Source organism: Sparus aurata, chromosome 14 (genome assembly GCF_900880675.1).
Source record: "Sparus aurata chromosome 14, fSpaAur1.1, whole genome shotgun sequence".
Lineage (NCBI taxonomy): Eukaryota > Metazoa > Chordata > Actinopteri > Spariformes > Sparidae > Sparus > Sparus aurata.
The window spans coordinates 19,079,844-19,098,329 of NC_044200.1; the positions used below are offsets into that span (position 1 = coordinate 19,079,844).

General features: G+C 44.3%; 1 protein-coding gene across 1 annotated transcript in view; it reads right to left on the reverse strand.

Moving 5' to 3' along the window:
* ptn (pleiotrophin) overlaps nt 1-18,486 on the reverse strand; it is a 54,069-nt gene that overhangs the window by 24,974 nt on the left and 10,609 nt on the right. The window lies entirely within an intron of this gene.

Sequence of the window (18,486 nt, forward strand, 5' to 3'; positions counted from 1 at the left end):
CAGAAGCATCCAGTGGCCAGTGTGGCTCGTGAGCCAGTAAGAATTAGTCTTATCAAACCCCTCAATTTGCCCCATTGATCCAGACTGAGCTGCGGGTTCCTGGCGAAAGGAATGGAGGAGGAAAGCCAATACTGGCCACAAATCGATGGACCTTCAGTGACTCCTTGTGTGTTCCAGCGAATAAACACAAGACACTCCACCACTCTGGAGCGCAGACAAACGCTCCCTCTTCTCGGTCTCATTAGCTGGCTGACGTAATCCCTGCCGAGTGCGTGAAGGAGAATCTGTTTACACATCAGGTCCCTTCGTTTTGCATCTGATACAAAGGCGTGAGGCGCTGGAGTCGACAGTGCAGGAACAAAAGAGAGAGCACTTTAATGAATCAATTTTAAGGTCCACGAAAAGGTGAATTACTTGGGTTATTAGCTGTGCTGGCTGAGCGAAAACGATTTCCACTACTGAGCTTCTTTCATTTAAACCATTAACCTTCCTAAACCCAGTTTTTAATTGGGGTAACTTGTCTAAATGCATATGGGGAGCATGTAAAATATGCAACAGCCCCTCTGTGGCATGTTAATGATGAACACAAACATCATCATAACACACATGTATGCTTAAAATATCACTTAGTCGCACATGAATTATACATGTTTTCTTTAATAACTCTTTGCCCCTGGAGGTAACAAATCAGAGAATGTAGTTTCCCGAGGCAAGTCTCTCCAGACTCTCTGACTTTATCACGCAATACAAAGTGCTGTGTGATTATGAATTCTCAGTATAAGTATTAATCTTAGCTGCACCCTTGGCTTAAAGCTTATGGTGCATTAACATACACACCCAGCAATGTAACAAAGCTGCCAACATTATTTAGAATACATTAATATGTTAATGTGGTTTTAGAAGACGCCTATTATCTATATTTTTATTCTAACTATAAAATGTGATACAGTGTAAGAGCATGTAAGGATGGACCTACAGAGAATAATCACCTGAACCTGCAACCCACTTTGGTTTCATGTGGTTTAATGGCAAGTTTTAGATCAATGTTTCGCTGCTCAACCTGCAACTTTACTATTGGTTCACTCTCAGGAACCGGTAGAGACCAAAACCGGAGCTAAAAGAGAGTGAACTTTGGACTCACATCTGCCAGGTGGTCAACTAGAAATGGACGATAATGCAGCCGCACTTAACAGCTGGATGATGTAAATAATGTGCTAAACTGTTTCCCAAAAAAAGTTTGTCATATACTGTAAACGTAAAAGGTGAGTGGCCGAGAAATAAAAAATCATGTCTAAACTTCACTCAAATCACTTAACTTCAATTAACTTCACTTGAGTCATTTTAACCTTTTGGATTCTGTCTTTTTATCAATGAACATATTTTCTTTATATTACTTAACTTACTTTTAATAATGTCATGTACAAGCTGAGAAAAATACTAATTATTAAAAATCACCTTCAGTGATTTTTACAAGCATACACAGACTTTCAATGAAAAAAGCCAAAAAATTAGTTGGGATAAAATGACTTGACACGTAAAACACTTTTATTCATTATATTTTTCTGCCACGTGTGTATAGAGAGTTATTATTACTAAATATTACTATTACTATACATTTTAAATCAAGAAATGCTTAAAGAAATATGAATAAGCCAAAACAACCCTGAACTAAGGGTTAAATACACACGTTTTCTTTAGAAAAGCACTGACGCTTCCATACATGCATTCCACTTCATGAAGCATGTTACATATTCAAATCATGGGTCACATTTTTGTTGCTCCACTGCCATTACAAGTGGAGGCCTCTTTAAAGGTTCTCTCGGGGCTCAGTCGCTCACCTCTCAGCGTCAGCATTTGCATACGTACATGCTCAGCCGATCATGAATTCATTACATCTTCAGTGACTAATGAGGCGGCAGGTAAACATGTAATGAGGTTGAGCACTTGATCAGACTCACAATACGTAACGTTCTGTTTCACACGGCCCGGTCGGACGGGGACACGCCGACACCTTTCATCCCATCTCATCTGCAAAGTGACAAGAGGGAACGCAGCCAAACATGTTCCGTGACGCAATGCCGATCGATGGCACAACGCCGAACAACACAACCCCATGTGCACTTTGTGCAAAGAGGAAAGTTAAAGACAAAACATGCTGCAACAAGCACGTTTTGTCCTGTGCGATGAGCTTTTTCCCCCACAATCCTCCCCCCGGCCTTTCCGTCTCTTCGTAGCCTCTTTCAGTTTTGGAGGTAATCGGAAGGAAAGTATCTAAAGTCTTCCACCCACGGCTCTGTTTTTTAAGTGGTAAACACTGGTCCCGTGTGGAGAAAGTCACCCGGGCCACGTAGGTCTATTTCAAGTGCAAACACGGACCTCGAGAAGAAAGAAGTGATCTCCACCTATCTCTCCCCTTTGAGGAGGGAAAAGCGTCTGACTCACAGGTCTTTGTCCCAGTGCGATGCACAGGCCCGGAAGGAAAACAGAGACACGCACACACAGCTGAGGTAAGGACACAACAGTTATGTAAATGAGGCTCTGCTGAGGCGGGAGTTCACCAAAACAACAGATACAGTCCATGAAACAGGCAGGAAGCCGCTCGCTGTCGCTGTGCTCTCCACACCACAGGACATGTGTGGATGCAACGCAAGTGCTTCTATCGTCGGCTGCCATTTAGGTCGAACCAAGACGATAATGACGTTCCGGGTCGAGCCACACAGTTGAGGCCAGAGGGCGTCATATCGGAGCTGCAGAATATGAAGTCGTCCATCCTTGATCAGCACATCTCAGCCTTTCTTACCCTCAGCTGTTCAAAGACTACACGTTCCAAACTTCTTTATAGGAACAAAAGTTATCTTATCGGTGTCAGCCATTTAAAGCCAAGATTGAGTAAACACATGTTGCAGGCACACTGACGACATTATGAAGTTATCAAGCACGGTGTAGCTGAATTTGCGTAATCATGACTCAACCTCAAAGTTGAACAAACCCAAAAGACCAAGCACAGAAGACGTCACATTAAATCTGGATGTAAATCTACAGAATGACCTTGATATTTTGTGTTGTGGGCCACGTGTTTTTCCAGACTTTCACAGTTTTATTGCCGTTTGCTGACAGCTTCTGCGTTGCTTGTGGCCACAAACATCATTTAAATGCTGCTTTTAAGAGCTCTTGTTCAAAACTCATTAAAGATGAACTGCCAACCGGCAGTTAGACGTCTCATCTTCGCTGACCTCCAGCTGACTCCATCTCCTCAATTCCCTGTAGTGATGTACTCATCACTGCGTGGCCCCGTTACAGACGCACCTTAAATAGACTCTGCATACGTTTTTGTATCATGCGCTCATCGATCTGGCAGTTTTTGTTTCAGTAACTATTTTTGGTGTGGGCAGTGTTGTTGTTGCTGTTGCTGTTTGGAAAGTTCACACTCTCACACACACACATATATGAGCTATGCTGGCCCATTTTCATGCAAAATTGATGACCTTGACCCGCTAGAAAAAAAAGAAAAAAGCTTAAATGAATACAGAAATTGAATTTAAACCCTCTCACACAGCAACGTCTTTACTCTGAGGATCACTTCTGTTCTGTTCTAGGATATTTAGTAAAAGAGAAAACAGGAGAAAGCACTTTTTTATTTTCATTGACAGGTTTTCTGTATGGTTCACCGTTTGTTTATCTTCAGTAGCAGACAGAGAATACAGCAGTATGTCCTTGGGAAAAGTCAGGGAGGGGGAAAAAAAAACAAAATCCACTTCTGAGTGGCTTTCCCATCTCAGCGGTTGTGATTCAGAAGAGCAGCGAGCGCCTCACCTAGACACAGGGCATATTGAAAGGATTTATTTAGGAGTTTCTCGGTCCGCGTGTTCCTTGAGCCGAAGCTTTCGAGAGGTTTTCCAGCACAGATGAAATGAGGAGTGTATCCACGGCGGGACAAAGACGGGGCTTTCCGTGGGAGAGCGAGAGACGGGCAAGGCAGGCATGTAAAGTCGACCATATAGCAGCCAAACAAAAAAAAAAAAACAAGATTACAGGGGAGAAAAGCATAAACACTTGAGTGAGGGCTTACAGGAGGAGGGGGTGTAGATAAATATACGGTAAGTCGTGTAGGAAGAAGCCGCTCGGTGCAGTAACACCTGCGGGTCTGACTCCCATTGAAAAGAAAAGTGAATTATCTCTTGCAAGGGGGGGGGGGGGCGTCGGATTCCTTTAATTGAAGCACGCCGCCGTTAATCGTCGCGTTTAGGTGCCGATGATTAGAGGGAAATGCCACAGATTTTCTGACTTGTGTTTTGTAAAGGTCAGGCAGTGGGAGGTGGGTGGGGGGGGGAGTGTGTGTGGAGAGGGGTCCCTGCTATCTCTGAGAACAGCCCCAGAGGAGGCCCCCAGGGTGCCGCGCTCCGGAACAAAAACAGCATGTGTGGCACTCGGTGTGTGTGTGTGTGTCAGTGTGTGTTGAGTTTGAGGCCAAGTCCTGAAAAACGGAGCTCTCAGTTTGAACAGCGGTGCCGAATGGCGCCCGTGTTTAATGATAAAAACGCCGTAATAACGATGACAAACAATGGCTCAGTGAGCGCATCGGAGCTGAAACGGCTGAAATTGAAGACTTCAGTTTACGCATGAATGCCTCCATTACCCTGATCATATTATATCTACGCCTCCGAAACACCCACTCCGTCGCTTATCCTCCCGCTCATCTCCGTGCCCCCTTTTTTCTTCTTTATTAGCGCTCGTACGAGGTCCCATGCTGGTGTGACAGACTCCCAGTAGCTATCAACTCCCCTCCTTTCTTTTTTCTCCCACGGATTATAAAAACTGCAGTACCACAAATGAAGTATTCAGCTCTGTTTGCGAATGCCGCTCTCTTTATATAAGAGTGTATTCAGCTTTGTAATTTTTCTGGCCATGTTTTCACATGAAAAGAAGGCTGCGAAAAGAGAGCCAGGGGGGCCACACAAGTGGATTAAACTTTCACTAAGGGCTTCTTTTCAGTGGAGACAGGTTGATAAATACTAAAAAAAACATGTTTTTTAGCGATGGCTCAGGGGGTAAACATTTCAAAGAAATATTAGAGCGTGTTCGACTTCAGGACGCCGTGAATGATGGCAGAAGAGTTCGAAAGATTGCCAGTGTTCGCCAGTTTTTGGGAGTTTTGTGCGCCATCCTTCAGCTCAGTTCAGCTACAGCCTGGTCTCAGTCACAACTCGTCACACAGGCTACAGCAGCAGCTTGAAGCTCTAGTATGAAGGCTGAGAAAAGCCTGAGTCGGGGGTGGTTGGACGGGTTATATAGTGGACTTTCCCTCTACAGACTTGAATTAATTTTCTGTTTTGTGACCAACAGTCAGGGGTGATTTGTTTTTAAGTTTAGATATCTAAGCAAGCTAACGTATATGAATGAAACTTAAGTTATGTAAATTACGTTAATATGAGTTATATCACGTAATGTGACTTGCACGAAAGAAGACCCCAAACCGTGATGTCCTCCTAAACCTAACCAAGTATTTTTTGTGCCTAAACAAGTTAACAAAATTGCTCGTAATCTCCATTGAGTGACGTTTCATGATGTTTACCAAACCGACATTTAATGTTTACGTTTGCTGATGTTTACGTTGGTGACGTTAGCATAAGCAATTACGTCAAATGTACGCATGCAATGGCAAAACGTAAAAGAAACATTTACGTATCTGACATATTCACTTCAGTTACACCTTGTCATGTAACGGTTCTTGCAGCTACCGTTAGCTAGCATACTTCTGTCGACAGAAATGTAAATTCTCAACTCGACACCGCGTCGTCTTGCTCATCGCTTAACTATCTGCTTTTGTTTTTTTTCTCGCTGGAAAAGGGTTTCTACAGCAAGTTGTTGCACCGGGCTAATCTCCATTTTGTTTACGTCTGCTTCCCCATGAAGCAACGCCTCCGAATCTTTACTTCACTATACACTCATCTTCCAACCTGCCAAGTGTGAAATAGATTGGTGATAGGTTCTTGAGATATGCAAATTGCAGACAGACTAACAGAGATTCCTCCAGATAAAGCTTAACAAAAGGTATAAAGAAGAAATTTCAAACAAATTTCAACTCTGAATAGTGATATAAATGCGCAAATGACCCACTCAAAGACATTTCCCTCACAGGTGTCGCTTCAATCTTGTGCAAACCGTCTTCCCTGTGTATTAAATGTCAAGAGCTAAAAGGGTTTTGCAGGCTAAAAACTGACTGACAGAAGCGTCACGTTAACAGAAACATGCTAAAAAGAGCTCCACGGTGTGCAGCGCTGAGTCAGCAGAGTTTGATCACTTTCAGATCTCGCTGTATTCATCCAGTCGCCTCTTTTGATCCCGACCATCCATCTCCAGCTCCTCTACAGCTGAATCACCTGCGCACAGCAAGGCTGCAGAGGTACATCTTATCGCCTCGCGCTCGTGCTTCTCTCTCAGTTTGGGAGCGCTTCGATAGCCAGAAATAGCCGTTCCCTTTGGATCCGGCGCTGTCTGCACACTTAGACCCGTGCAGTCTGAACCCCGCTGGCAGCCGCTGACAGGCCAGAAACGAGGCTCCGTCCCTCAAGCCCGACGCTGTTAGCATCAACGGGCCACCGTCTCCCCTCTCTCCTCTCTCCTCTCTCTCAGACTCGCTCTCCTGCCTCCTCTCCAAAGGCGCCAATTTAGAGGTGTCTGTCTAATTGAATAGGCAACATTTATCTTTATGTGAGTGTGTGTGTTCCTCTCAGGAACCCGCTGAAAGCACCTTGAGTCACTTGTTCATTAAAGTACGCTGGATGAGAAAGCCTTTTGCAGAGAGCGTGGGCAGTTTTGTCTGCCTTTGTATTAAGCCATCCTTTTTTTTTTTTCTCTTCGCCATCATGTCTGCCTCTCTCCGCCATCTGCTCCTCTCTCCTCTCCTTATTCAGAAGTGTTTAGCCGAGAGATATACGCAGAGAATTTGTATTTCTGTCCACTCCAGCGTTGCCACTCGTATCTCTGTGTATTTAATTTTTTTTGCTTGTAAACAGACTGTGGATTTTCATATTTTGGAGTGGAATGGCGGTGGCAGCTTATTAAAGAGCCCAGCAAAACCAACAGCCTCCTCGAAAGTGAGAATGTGCTTAATGTGCCGTGGATTAAGGTAAATAACGCGGCGGCAGATATCCCTGCCAGTCATGAGTCATGCGCTGCGAATAAGACAGTAAAAACAAAATATATGAATTATGATTTTCTATTTACAAAGTTACCCAGCCTAAAGGGTTGTTTGAAGGCTTATTTCAGCTCGGTAGACGCGTTCTTAAAGCATCTGGGCCGTGTCATACTGCACACTAATTGGCGCATACATCAATGTCCTGCAGCGAGTCCCAAACATCTATAATTTAAAGTAACCAGAGAGGCATCAAAGATATCATGTGTAAGATTTCTGCATTAAAATGCCTAAAATCAACTAGACTTATGTTCTGTATTCGTGGAGTTGTGTACTTGCATCATCCCAAATGTTTCCAACACTTTAAAACATTGGACACGGATCAATTTTTGTCATTAATCCATCTATAATTTCCTTTTATTTGATTTCATTCATGTTACGGGTTAAGTGTTTGTTCACCCCAAACAGCCCAATTACTTTGCTGTACATTAGCCACGAGCTAGCCAGCAGCGGTCCACTCTCACTAAGCTCAGCACTCACCAGACACTCCAGTTCTCTCTCTTCATTCTCCCCTCTGCTCTCTGTAATGTCATTAATGTTTTAAATACATTTCCCTCCCCCAGCGTCAGTCATCACTCATTACAGAGCATGAACACCCGATGATGGAGGTCACCTCCACGAATCTGAGCTGCAGTCAGGCTGATAAACAGGAGTGAAGATTCATCCAATTTTTTTAATCCTACAGCGTCTGAGCTCTCCTGACAGTAGTCAAGACTTTCTGGAGGAGTAATCACCCGGAGCTGCCAAACCTCACAATTTAGTATCCTGACATAAATTGGTACAGCTGCCATGACTTCTAGAATTTGTTTTACAGGCCCAAAATATTAAGTTACAACCAAAATATTTGTGTTTGTGTCAAATCCCCTAAATTTGTGATCCTACAACATTGTCCCAAGCCCTTTAATTTGGAGTAGTAACCACCTTTTTAATCTAAAAAAGTCATGATGGTGCCCACAAAACTTCCATTTAGTATGGCAGTTGTAAACGTTCCTCTTGTGAGCCGTGCCGTTCCAAAATGTGTAATATTGTGGCCCAAATCCCCAATTTTAGTACGGTGGAATCCATTCATTTATTTTTTTGTGTTGTAATCTCTAAAATGTATAATTGTGTGAAAATCCCCCAAATTGTATAAAACATGCCTGCACTTTCTCAGCGTTACCACTGCTGCACCCTGGGACTCAAAATCGTGAGTAATTTGTTAAAATCTCATATTAAAAAGATAAATATTTGCTGACCCAGCAAAACAAGGCAAATCTGGGCAAACTGAAATTGTGACAAAAACATGAACAAAGGGATAATCGGATTACGGGAGCCCACCGATGGCCGTGGGACACTAAGAAACAACACGTTTCCTTTGGCTGACTCCGGCGCTGATTTGAATAATAACAGCGAGCAGAAAGCTCAGTCCTGTACGACCTCAGACTCAGCATGGATTCTATATTGTGCACCGCACAACAAAGCGAGATATTGCTCATCCCCTGGATATAAACATGATTCCGGTCTGAGATAACCTACATGCACCCACCCGCACACACGCCAACATCTCCCAACAGAGGTTTACCACCCACTTTTCCCCAAACCAGGCGTCGCACGGCGAGGCTGAGAGGGAGCGCGACTGCAGCTGTCGGCGGAGAGATAAAGCCTTCGGTTACCTGTAATCCCACACCTGCTTCTCACACAACACAGCAACGAGCCCAACAGCCGAGCACGTGACCGGGATTTACACCACAATGAGAGCATGAACTGTAAAAGCCCCGTACAGGAGGAATACTACTGCTAACTTCTCACCGATCCTTTTTTCCTTGTCTTCATGTTCTCCCAAAGTTTGAGCGCCTCCATCTGCTCTGCAGACCTGAAACTCTCTTCCAAAATCCAAAGACCAGCTACTGAAGCAGACATCTGCTGTTGGAGAGTGGCAGATATGTGCTTATATGAGCTCATTATGAGATGAAGAGCTCAATCTAAATGTATTTGTTCGAACATGTACTGATGACTTTGTAAGTTAAGGTTCCAATAGTTTTGTAATCACAGCAGCTTTAAAAACAACAGATCTACAATCAGATTTAAACCCAGAGCTGCACAGATATTACAATTATTTTAAATGGTTTGTGCCAATGTGTACATTAAATGCCAATGTATACAGTGAGTATACATGTATACATAATATAATATTCTATCTCTGTATCTAAATACTATTTTATCTTTCTCATTTTCCATCTATGAGCTCATCTACAGTGCATTTAATTGCACATTGTATAGGACGCTGTGTATGAGTAACAAATATTCAACCTTGAAGATTAAAAGAAGAAAAATCGGCAGAATAAATGTTAGCAGTGTACATTTTTGCAGACCACAGAAATGTTGAAACTTAATATTGATTTATATTGTCGCTTTTTTAGGTTCAACTTGCTTCATAGCTCAATTATACCTTGTGAAAACGGCCTGGTTGTGGTCTGTTTGGGGTCACAAACACAGCTTTCGATGTCCTGAGATCTCGCTAGAACACACCAGGTTCTGTTGCCTCATACACGGCCAAAGACGTCCCGACCTATCAGATATCTGTCGCCACAAACGAGGCTTGAATCTGTACACAAATGTTGGGACACAGTCTTGAACAGTGGTGACCGACTTCTTGCCTCTGCTCCCCACCTCTCGGTGTAAAAGTCAGGTCACATACAGCACATGTAATCTATATGACCTTTACTAAAATATTTGCATATGCTCACATTTAGAGCTAGGAATAAGTCGTGTGGTACTAAATGAGGAGAATATGAAATCCCATATGAGAATAAGACATCATGAAGGAGAAGCTGTAGATATGCACAGCGTCTGTGTATTCAGTAAAAAGTATAACCGGCCTCAGAAGCCAGATGTTTCTGTCAGCGGGAAGGGAAAGGCTGCTCCGCAGTGGCGCCGCCCACGTGGCCCGAAGATCTGTGTCAATTAAAAACCAGCCGCCACTGTTCACTCATTAAAGTACGTGAAGCTTCAAGGTCAGTTGTTGGAGATTGACAAGTGCCAAGAAGCCTGTGGATGCAGGGCGTGTGCCGCTCTGCAGTCGGGAGATAATATAACCTGCGTCATCTGAGGATATTTTTATACCAAAGTGTATTACAGCACAGCCACATTCTGCCAGGCGGAGATTAAAACTGGTTTATGCATCATTTTTCTCGTGCACAATAATGTCAAAGAATGTGAGGCAGGAGGTCGTTTTCTGTTACCTGCAATATGTTGCGGTTGGAAGCAGATTCAGGGACTTAATTGAATTATTTTTTATTTCTCCAGTTTTTATTACCCAGAGAGTTTTGTGCAGTCCTGTGTGCAAGTTGAGAGAGAAGATGTGAGGGAGGGATTCATTAATGTTCCTCCTCCTCCTCCTCCTCCTCCTGCAGATCTCGCATCCCGGGGTATGAAAAAAAATGGGGGAAGCCTCGGCGACCGCATTAGGCAAGGCACGCGCTAAGCCGCGCTGTTGCCGAGACGCTTGAGATGAGAAGTCCTGACTGTCTGACATTGACGCGAGACAATAAAACTGAGAGAAAGGAGAGAAAAAAAAAAGCGTGGGGGGGATTGGTGTGTACTCACTTTAGCAAAACAAATTGTGGTGGACAGTTTTGACAGCTCTTCCCACCATTGTGCGGCGATGTGATGTTGTGTTTACAGTATTAGTGTCACACTGCAGGCATGGATACTGGAGAAAATATACAGTATGTGCTTTATATCTATCTATCTATATATATATATATATATTTACCTTTCACTTCTAAAACTGCGGCCCTCCTGAGCCCACATGCTGTGAATCAGAGGCACTTTTAATGTGCGTTTTTCCTTCTGCCTTCTTGAAATAGGTATAAAAGGCGCTGGGGTCTATAGGGGTCTCCAAAGTGGAATAACAAAGATACAGTATGGTGTCTTTGTGCAGCTGAAGCACCGCGGCCCCCGTTGGTGCCCCCATAGCCGGTGTGGCAGCGGAACAAAGCTCGACTGCAGATTACGAAAGCCTCACAAAAGCAAACAGTTGTACATTTCCCTCCAGGCTGGGGCTCACCTCAGATCACACAGCAGCCTCAGCAGCAGCTGCAGCAGCGCCGGAGAGGAATAGTTACAGTTCAACATCTTCCGAGACGTGAAGTCATGCGGCCCTCGACTCGACCGGTCAAGCCCCCCCACTCACACACACACACACAAAAAAGCCTATTGATTTTGAAATAATAATAATAGTCGCTCCCTACAGCTCTTTGAGTCGCGGCATTACCTTCGATATCCGTCCAATTTCAGGGATGACTGCAACCCAGGCGAGTTTTGGGCCCTTTTTTTAATCACTAACCTGTGCGATTTGGTGGGGGGAAGCAATCATCAGTGGTCGGTTTCAACTCTTTTCTACCAAGGACATCAGTCAGTGACCCTCCAGCCTGCACCACATGTCCCCCTCCCCACCCGGACTCATGTGGGTTCCCTGTCAATTAGTGCCTCCGCATCCAAACCTCTCCGTTTAAGTCTCCGGTTTGAAAATATCTGCTTGATTATTATTCACTCGCAACGCCGCTCCCAGGTGGACGACCCGCAGAGAGACGGGAGTTTTAGGTGCGCGGCTCGATAATGATGTTTCTCTGCAGCTTTTGGTTTTCTGGGATTTGTTTTCTCTGCCTGCGCTTTTTTTTTCCGATCGCAAACACGCCCGGCAGCCTGTCTGAAACTGAAAAACAACCAGACAGGGTCAAGTTGAACTCCGAGTGAGAAATGAAGTTGTTGTTTTTCGTTTTTTTTTTTTATTGCGGAATAACAAACATGTTAAATGGATTTTATTTCCCCATGAGATGAAATTATTAATCGTTTTAGAGCTCTTTTGAATTTGATATAAAAATGGCTCTGGATGGGAAACTGAGCAGAAAAAAAAATTCTCGTTAATTTAACTATTCGAATCTCATTTGTGAATTACAGTGTGAGCAGTTAACTTTTAATGATACTCATTAAAATGAAACCTATGATGCCTTTTTTTGTTTTTTTGTGCATGCAAAAGAAGCTCTCTCTTTTCTCCCACAGAAAACACCGCCCCTCAAACGCCTCGTCAGAAGTCTCAACTTTAATTCCGTGACTTTGTGACATCACACTGCGTCACGATGTCACACATTTGCATCATTAATGCCTCGTGGCTAGTTTGGCACGTGTTGTGTCTGTTGTGTCAGGCGTGTGTGAGCTGACCAATCAGAGGAGACGGGTCATTTGGGGGTGGGGCCTTAAAGAGACAGGAGCTAAAACATTTCACAGAGGGGGAATACAGAGCTAGAGAAATGATGTGTTTTTTGAGCATAAAAGCATGTAAATCTATTTTCAACATTATAATACATGAACATAGAGTTCGTCCGGTGAACGGTGAATGCCTTCGGAAAACAAGTGATCTAACAATCTGGGTAAAAATGATGTTTAAAGCCATGTGCGAGACATTTTCACACCTGCAAAATGAGGCTGAAAAGCTAAAAAAAAATTTTAAAAGTCACTGGTCACTCCATCTCCTCCACGCCTCCCCTTTGACTGCTAAATCATTTCTTCATTTCTTTTACAGCAGCAGTTGGGATAGAATGGATCTCCATGTGATATTAAGCAGAAAAAACTATGAATAAGTAACTGAAATCCTTAATTTTAATATCTGGAGTGAACGGAATCAGCCGATACGGGGTGAAAAGTTCACTTCTGAAGACACTCCCTCAGAGTTTTCTACTCCGTCTCGTGTCGACACTTTTTGAAACAGTCCGGAAAGAGTCAGAAATAATTGATTCGACTTCTATCTAGTCGAAAACTCTGAGACAATTTGAGTGAAAAAATGAAGTGCAGCGCCTTGTGAGGAGCTTCATTTGTTTCTTTACAGCAAAAAAAAAAAAAAAAAAAAACAGGCTGCACAGCTTCACCAGACAAAAAACAAATCACTGGTCACTCTGTTAACAGTTTCGGCGTATTCACACTGTTATCTTCATCTCCTCCACACCTCCCCTCTGATCACTAAATCATTTCTCCATTTCTTCTACAGCAGTAGGTGGGTGTCTGAAATAAGATTTTAGTGCTAAATGATGATTAGAATTTCCCAGGCCCACTTCGATTCTCCACATGAAGGAGGGGGGTTTGAAAAAGAAAAGAGCTTATTCCTGATGACTCAATCGCAGAGAATAATCACACATATTCAGCGAAAGACTATTTCTCTTCTTAATGCGGGTGTAGAAATTGGAGGCAGGGCGTTTTTGCTTTGATGGAGGTATTGGTTCCTTTTCTTTCTTTTTTTTGGGATTTTGCTGTCAGCAGAGGGCTCTCATGATCTATCCTCAGCAGCACCCTGACCTCTCGTCTGCACTCCGTTGCAGTGACTGTACTCAGTGGCAACCCCAAGCCGTCGATGTCCTTTCACGGCAGTAATCGAACAGAGCTCTCCTCCTGGGTTTTTTTCTTCTACCTCAAACAATGGCATGAGATGGCTTTAGCGTTTGCCTTACATCACAGTCATGAGTCTGAACATGTGTCTCTTTGTGTCCTGCTGCTCGATGCCTCATTGATCCCCCCCCCCCTCCCCCTCGCAGTGTCGTCCTGTTTAGACTGGACCGAGTGATATCCACGCACCACCGCCACCACCACCACCCGTCTCCACTCTGACCTCCAGTGAAGGTGTTCAAAAGCCTGTTTTTTTCCCCTCCTTTTGGCAGCGCAAGCTGTCATATTGTGAGGATGACCTCATAAGCTGCACACTGGCCTCTACTGGGCGAGATAAGTTATTGCCTGACAGAAGGGGGGGAGCAGAGAAAGGGTAGATAGAGGTGGTTATTTTGGAGATAGGATTATTTCAAAAGCTTTCTGCAGATGGAAGATGTCAGCCACTTTAGGCGTCGGTGTTCACGTTGATGGGTAGTTTTTTGGTGTACGCGGCGGCGCCCGGAAAACGAGCGGAGCCGGGTTTTCTCCGCTACTCCTCGCGAACCGAACGCGTCTTCTCATCTCCCCCCAAAACACTTTCTTGGCAGGCTTTGAATTACCTGCACTCATCCCTCTGCCTAAATTGTTCAAATATGTTAGAAGTTGATCAAACAGAAAGGCTTTTTTTTTTTTTTTCGGAGCACACGGCCGGCAAGAGCTTCCCGCCGTAGGCTGTTGGGGATCAGACATGATAACAGGGGGGAAAGAACAAAGGCTTGTCGGGACTGTTAAAGACGCCCGGACCAGAGCAGCCCATCAAAATTCATTCGGTGAAACAGGCATGAAATACCCGCCGACTGCAAGCACCTCTCAAACATGTCAAAACTCCACTTCTGTCTGGCGGAGAATATAGTGTCAAAACAGGGAGACGCAAAGCCGTCTCTTGCTCGAACATAAACCAATAAATATATTCTCTGCAGCTCTGCTATCAACAAACGCCTCACAAACATTTATTTAGGTGAGTCATTTTAAGTGATTTGTTTATTTTTCATCCAAAAAAAGGTTCAGATCTCGGTACTACTATCTGCTAGAACAAGTTAAAGCTGCTCTAACTAATACTTTTAATTCGAACAGTCGATCAAATGAAGACTTGTCAGGTGAAACGGGTTGCTTGAAGTGACAAACCTACGCAGGTTTATCACCGGACTCCATAGTTGCCTTCTAGTTCAATGGAGATCTACCATCTTTGAAACTAATTGCTTTTGTTACTTTACTGTTTTAGTTCTTGCTCGCTTTAATCAGCGTTGTTTCCAGTGAGCAGCTATTATCTGCCAAAATATTCCGATATAACCTCTCTACAGTGGCTGCACAGCACCAAAACACCACAGGCGAGGTTAGCGACTAGCTGGTGAACATGGTGGAGCATTTAGCTAAACAGTGCTAATAGGAGAGAAAATATAGGACTTTATGTTCATCTTGTTCATACAAACAAGACACCAAATTAATGCTTAGCACTAAATTGCTTACATAAAAATTAGCAGCTAGCTCGTGGACAAAATGTAGCTTTTAGCAGCTAATGAGCCAAATATTTCACTCATGGCTTGGCGTGGTGCAAAATAATGTAAAAATGAGAGCAGATAGAACTTATGCTTATCAGGTCAGTACGAACACAATACCAAATGAATGCTGCGATGGTGCTCAAACAGGTGCGTTAGCTGCTAGCTGGTAACACTGATGGAGCATTTAGCAGCTAAAGAGCCAGATGTTGGTCTCGAGTAAAACATTGCTAAAAGGAGTACAAACTTAGTATTTGCATAAGTCAGGTACATACTAACACGACACCAAATGCTTCCGGCAACAAATTGCAAGCATAAAAAGTTAGCGGCGAGCTGGTGAACATAATAAAGCATTTAGCAGCTAAAGAGCCAGATGGTTCCCTCAGTAGTTAGTCTAGAGCAAAACAGCTCTAATAGGAGGGCAAATATAGCACATGAGGTACAGACGAACACGACACCAAATGAATGCCGAGTACTACTTCGCAAACAAACATAACGGGGTGTTTAGCAGCTAAAGAGCCAGATGGTTCCCTCAGTAGTTAGTCTAGAGCAAAACACTGCTAAAAGGAGATTATATATAGGGCTTATGTTCGTCAGATAAATACAAACACGGCACAAAATAAATGTCTGCTCAGCACTGTACTGCAAATATAAACGGTTAGCGGCAAGCTGGTCAACGGAGTGGAGCATTTAGCAGCTAAAGAGCCAAATGTTTCCCGGAGCTAAAGCTAAAGTGAATACCAGACTTACATTCGTCAAGTGAACAGAAACTCTAAACTCTGGTTGTTTGCTGGATGTGTAAACTGTTTGCTAACAGGAAGGCTAAACAAAATATCTCTCATTACTGCCCTAAATTCAACTTCTTTTCATATTTATGATCATCTCTGTAAGCTAACCTGTATAATATAGCATTTAAAAAAAAAATGATTTATGCTTTCATTTTCTTCTTTTTTATTATAGCTACACAAATCAGGAAAACAAACTAATCATCTATTATTAACTCCAGTAGCAATAACAAAAGAGGAGTTGTAAAGAGGCGGACGAGTTAGAGAATAATTGGATATAATTAAGGGCGTTCAAATCCCTAACAGGACGATTTCCTAACGTCTTGTTCATCACGTGTGGTTTGAATAAACTAAGCTGTTTATCTTGTTTCTCTGTTTTAAAAGAAAATGTGTAGAAAATGTCATGTTGAAGCCCTTCTACGACGAGAAAACACTGCTATTTTTAACTTGTTTACTCCAGTTTGCGATGATAGTGTCACTCAGCCGCTGCTCTGCCAGGCTCGGTGCGACCCTCAATGAATCAAACATAGCTCGCGACACACTATATTCCAGGACCCAGTGACAGTCTTATTTCCAGCCATCGAGGAAGCAGGGGGGAAAGTTATTTACCGAGAACGGTGGACAGAGGAAGATTGGACATCCCAGATCTGTCAAGGACGCGACTTTTGGCCGAAGCGAATCCCTCATTTTTATTGCATTGTCTTTGGGGCCATTTGGCACGAGGAGATGGAATTGGGGGGCTAACGCGGCGCATTGCCTCCATCTAGCACTGTCCTCCGCTGCTAGATTTTCCTGGACGGAGATGAAGTCCGGCGAGTAACCTGTAGAGTTTGGAGTAAAAAAAAAACAAAAAGAACGCTCGAACAATCCTTCAGAGCGCGGCCTTCGTCTCCCGACAGCCGATCTGAGACTAACACTCATTAGACTGATGGGCGTCACGACAACAACAACAACAACAACAACAACAAAAAGAGGCAGCGCACAACTTAAGCAATCAGCTTTTAAAACATAACTGATAGCAGCTGGCTGGAAGTTAATTGAACACCTGTTTTCCCAAAGAAATCTTAACACCGAACTTAATAAATATGTAAATAACTTTGTATATGTGCTGTCCTTGACTTGAAAAGCGAAAAATAAGGGAAAAAAAAAAAGGTAGTAATTGGCATCGAGTCCCGGGAGGTAACCAGACGGTTTGTATCTGTGCGCGTGAAGAGAGAGTTGGAGTTTTAAGTGGAGAGCAGTCACCGATGAGGGCACGTGCATCCCCGCAGAGATCCGCCGCCTGAGGTCCCTCTGACGTCAGCTCGGGCAGGCTGATGGGAATTCAATACCCAGCATCCACACCGGCTAATTTATTCCACAATGAAAATAAATAAATAAAAAATGGGCTGCAGCTTGTTTGTCTGCGGCCCCACGTCGACTGTCGGGGCCGACCAACGTCACTGAGGTTTCGACGCAGATTCTTCCGCTTCTGAGGATCTTTTTTGTTGAGCAGCTAAAACGAAGAGCGATGCGGTGGTGTAATATAATTGAACACTGAAAAATCCAATATTCCAATAAGCCTAAATCACTTAAGAGCGCTGAAGGATCTGTTTCTGCTCTAAAGGTAGGCGCCGTGTGATGAGAATGGCCCCGATATTCGCTAGTTTCAAAACGCGGCCCGTTTCCCGACCGCACTCATTCACTCCCGCAGCGCAGTGCGTGCTGACGTCCGCCTCGCAGATCCATCCCGCTCACCAGCGCCCTGCCTCTGCGGCGAGCTACTTCCATCCATCAGGGAACGCAACCCCGCCAGATTTTCCGCGTCCCTGCTGCTGTCATTTTCATACATTCATCTGCGCGAAGCACCATTCGCTCGGGGTTTGTTTGCCAAACCATAACTGTGGCGACGCCGTATGTACAAATAAATAAGGGGGGGAAGCCCATTCTGCCGCGTGGACACATCCAATCGTACCCCGCTCAAAACGACAAGTGCCGAGTGCCAGGAGCCCTTTCTTTACGACACGGGGCTGTGCTCAGCTGTGGGGCGGGTGCGCGAAGGGGTTAAGGGGGTGAGCAGAGGGGAGGCGGGGGGGGGGAAGTGGCTCTCGCCTGCAGTCACAGCCCGCGGCTTTAAACAAGACCTTTCAACTTGCCACTGAGCGTTAGAACAGTCAGAGGAGACAGCGAGTCCTCGTGTAGGAACACTGCAGAGCGTGGCGGGGGCTTCGGCCTCAGCTGGCGGCCTTCTTCTTTCTATTTTTTTTTCCCCTTAAATGTGTGTCACACGAGCCGCTGCCGCTGCCGAGGCACCTTCACCCTGCGTCCAAACCTGACGTGCAGTCGATTCAGTAACTCGAGTGCAGAGCTTTGCGGAGCTTAAACAGTCAAAGGAGCGACAGGAGGAAGTACAATTCCCAAAGTTAAGAAGGACGCCGCCCTCTTTGTAATCTTCAAGGGCCCACCCAAACTTTTAATCACAGCTCTGATCGACTGGTATGTCCCTGGAGAAAGGAAAATCAGACACAGAACAAGCCTCTGTGCACGTGCGCCTCGGGCAATGCAAAGCAAATTA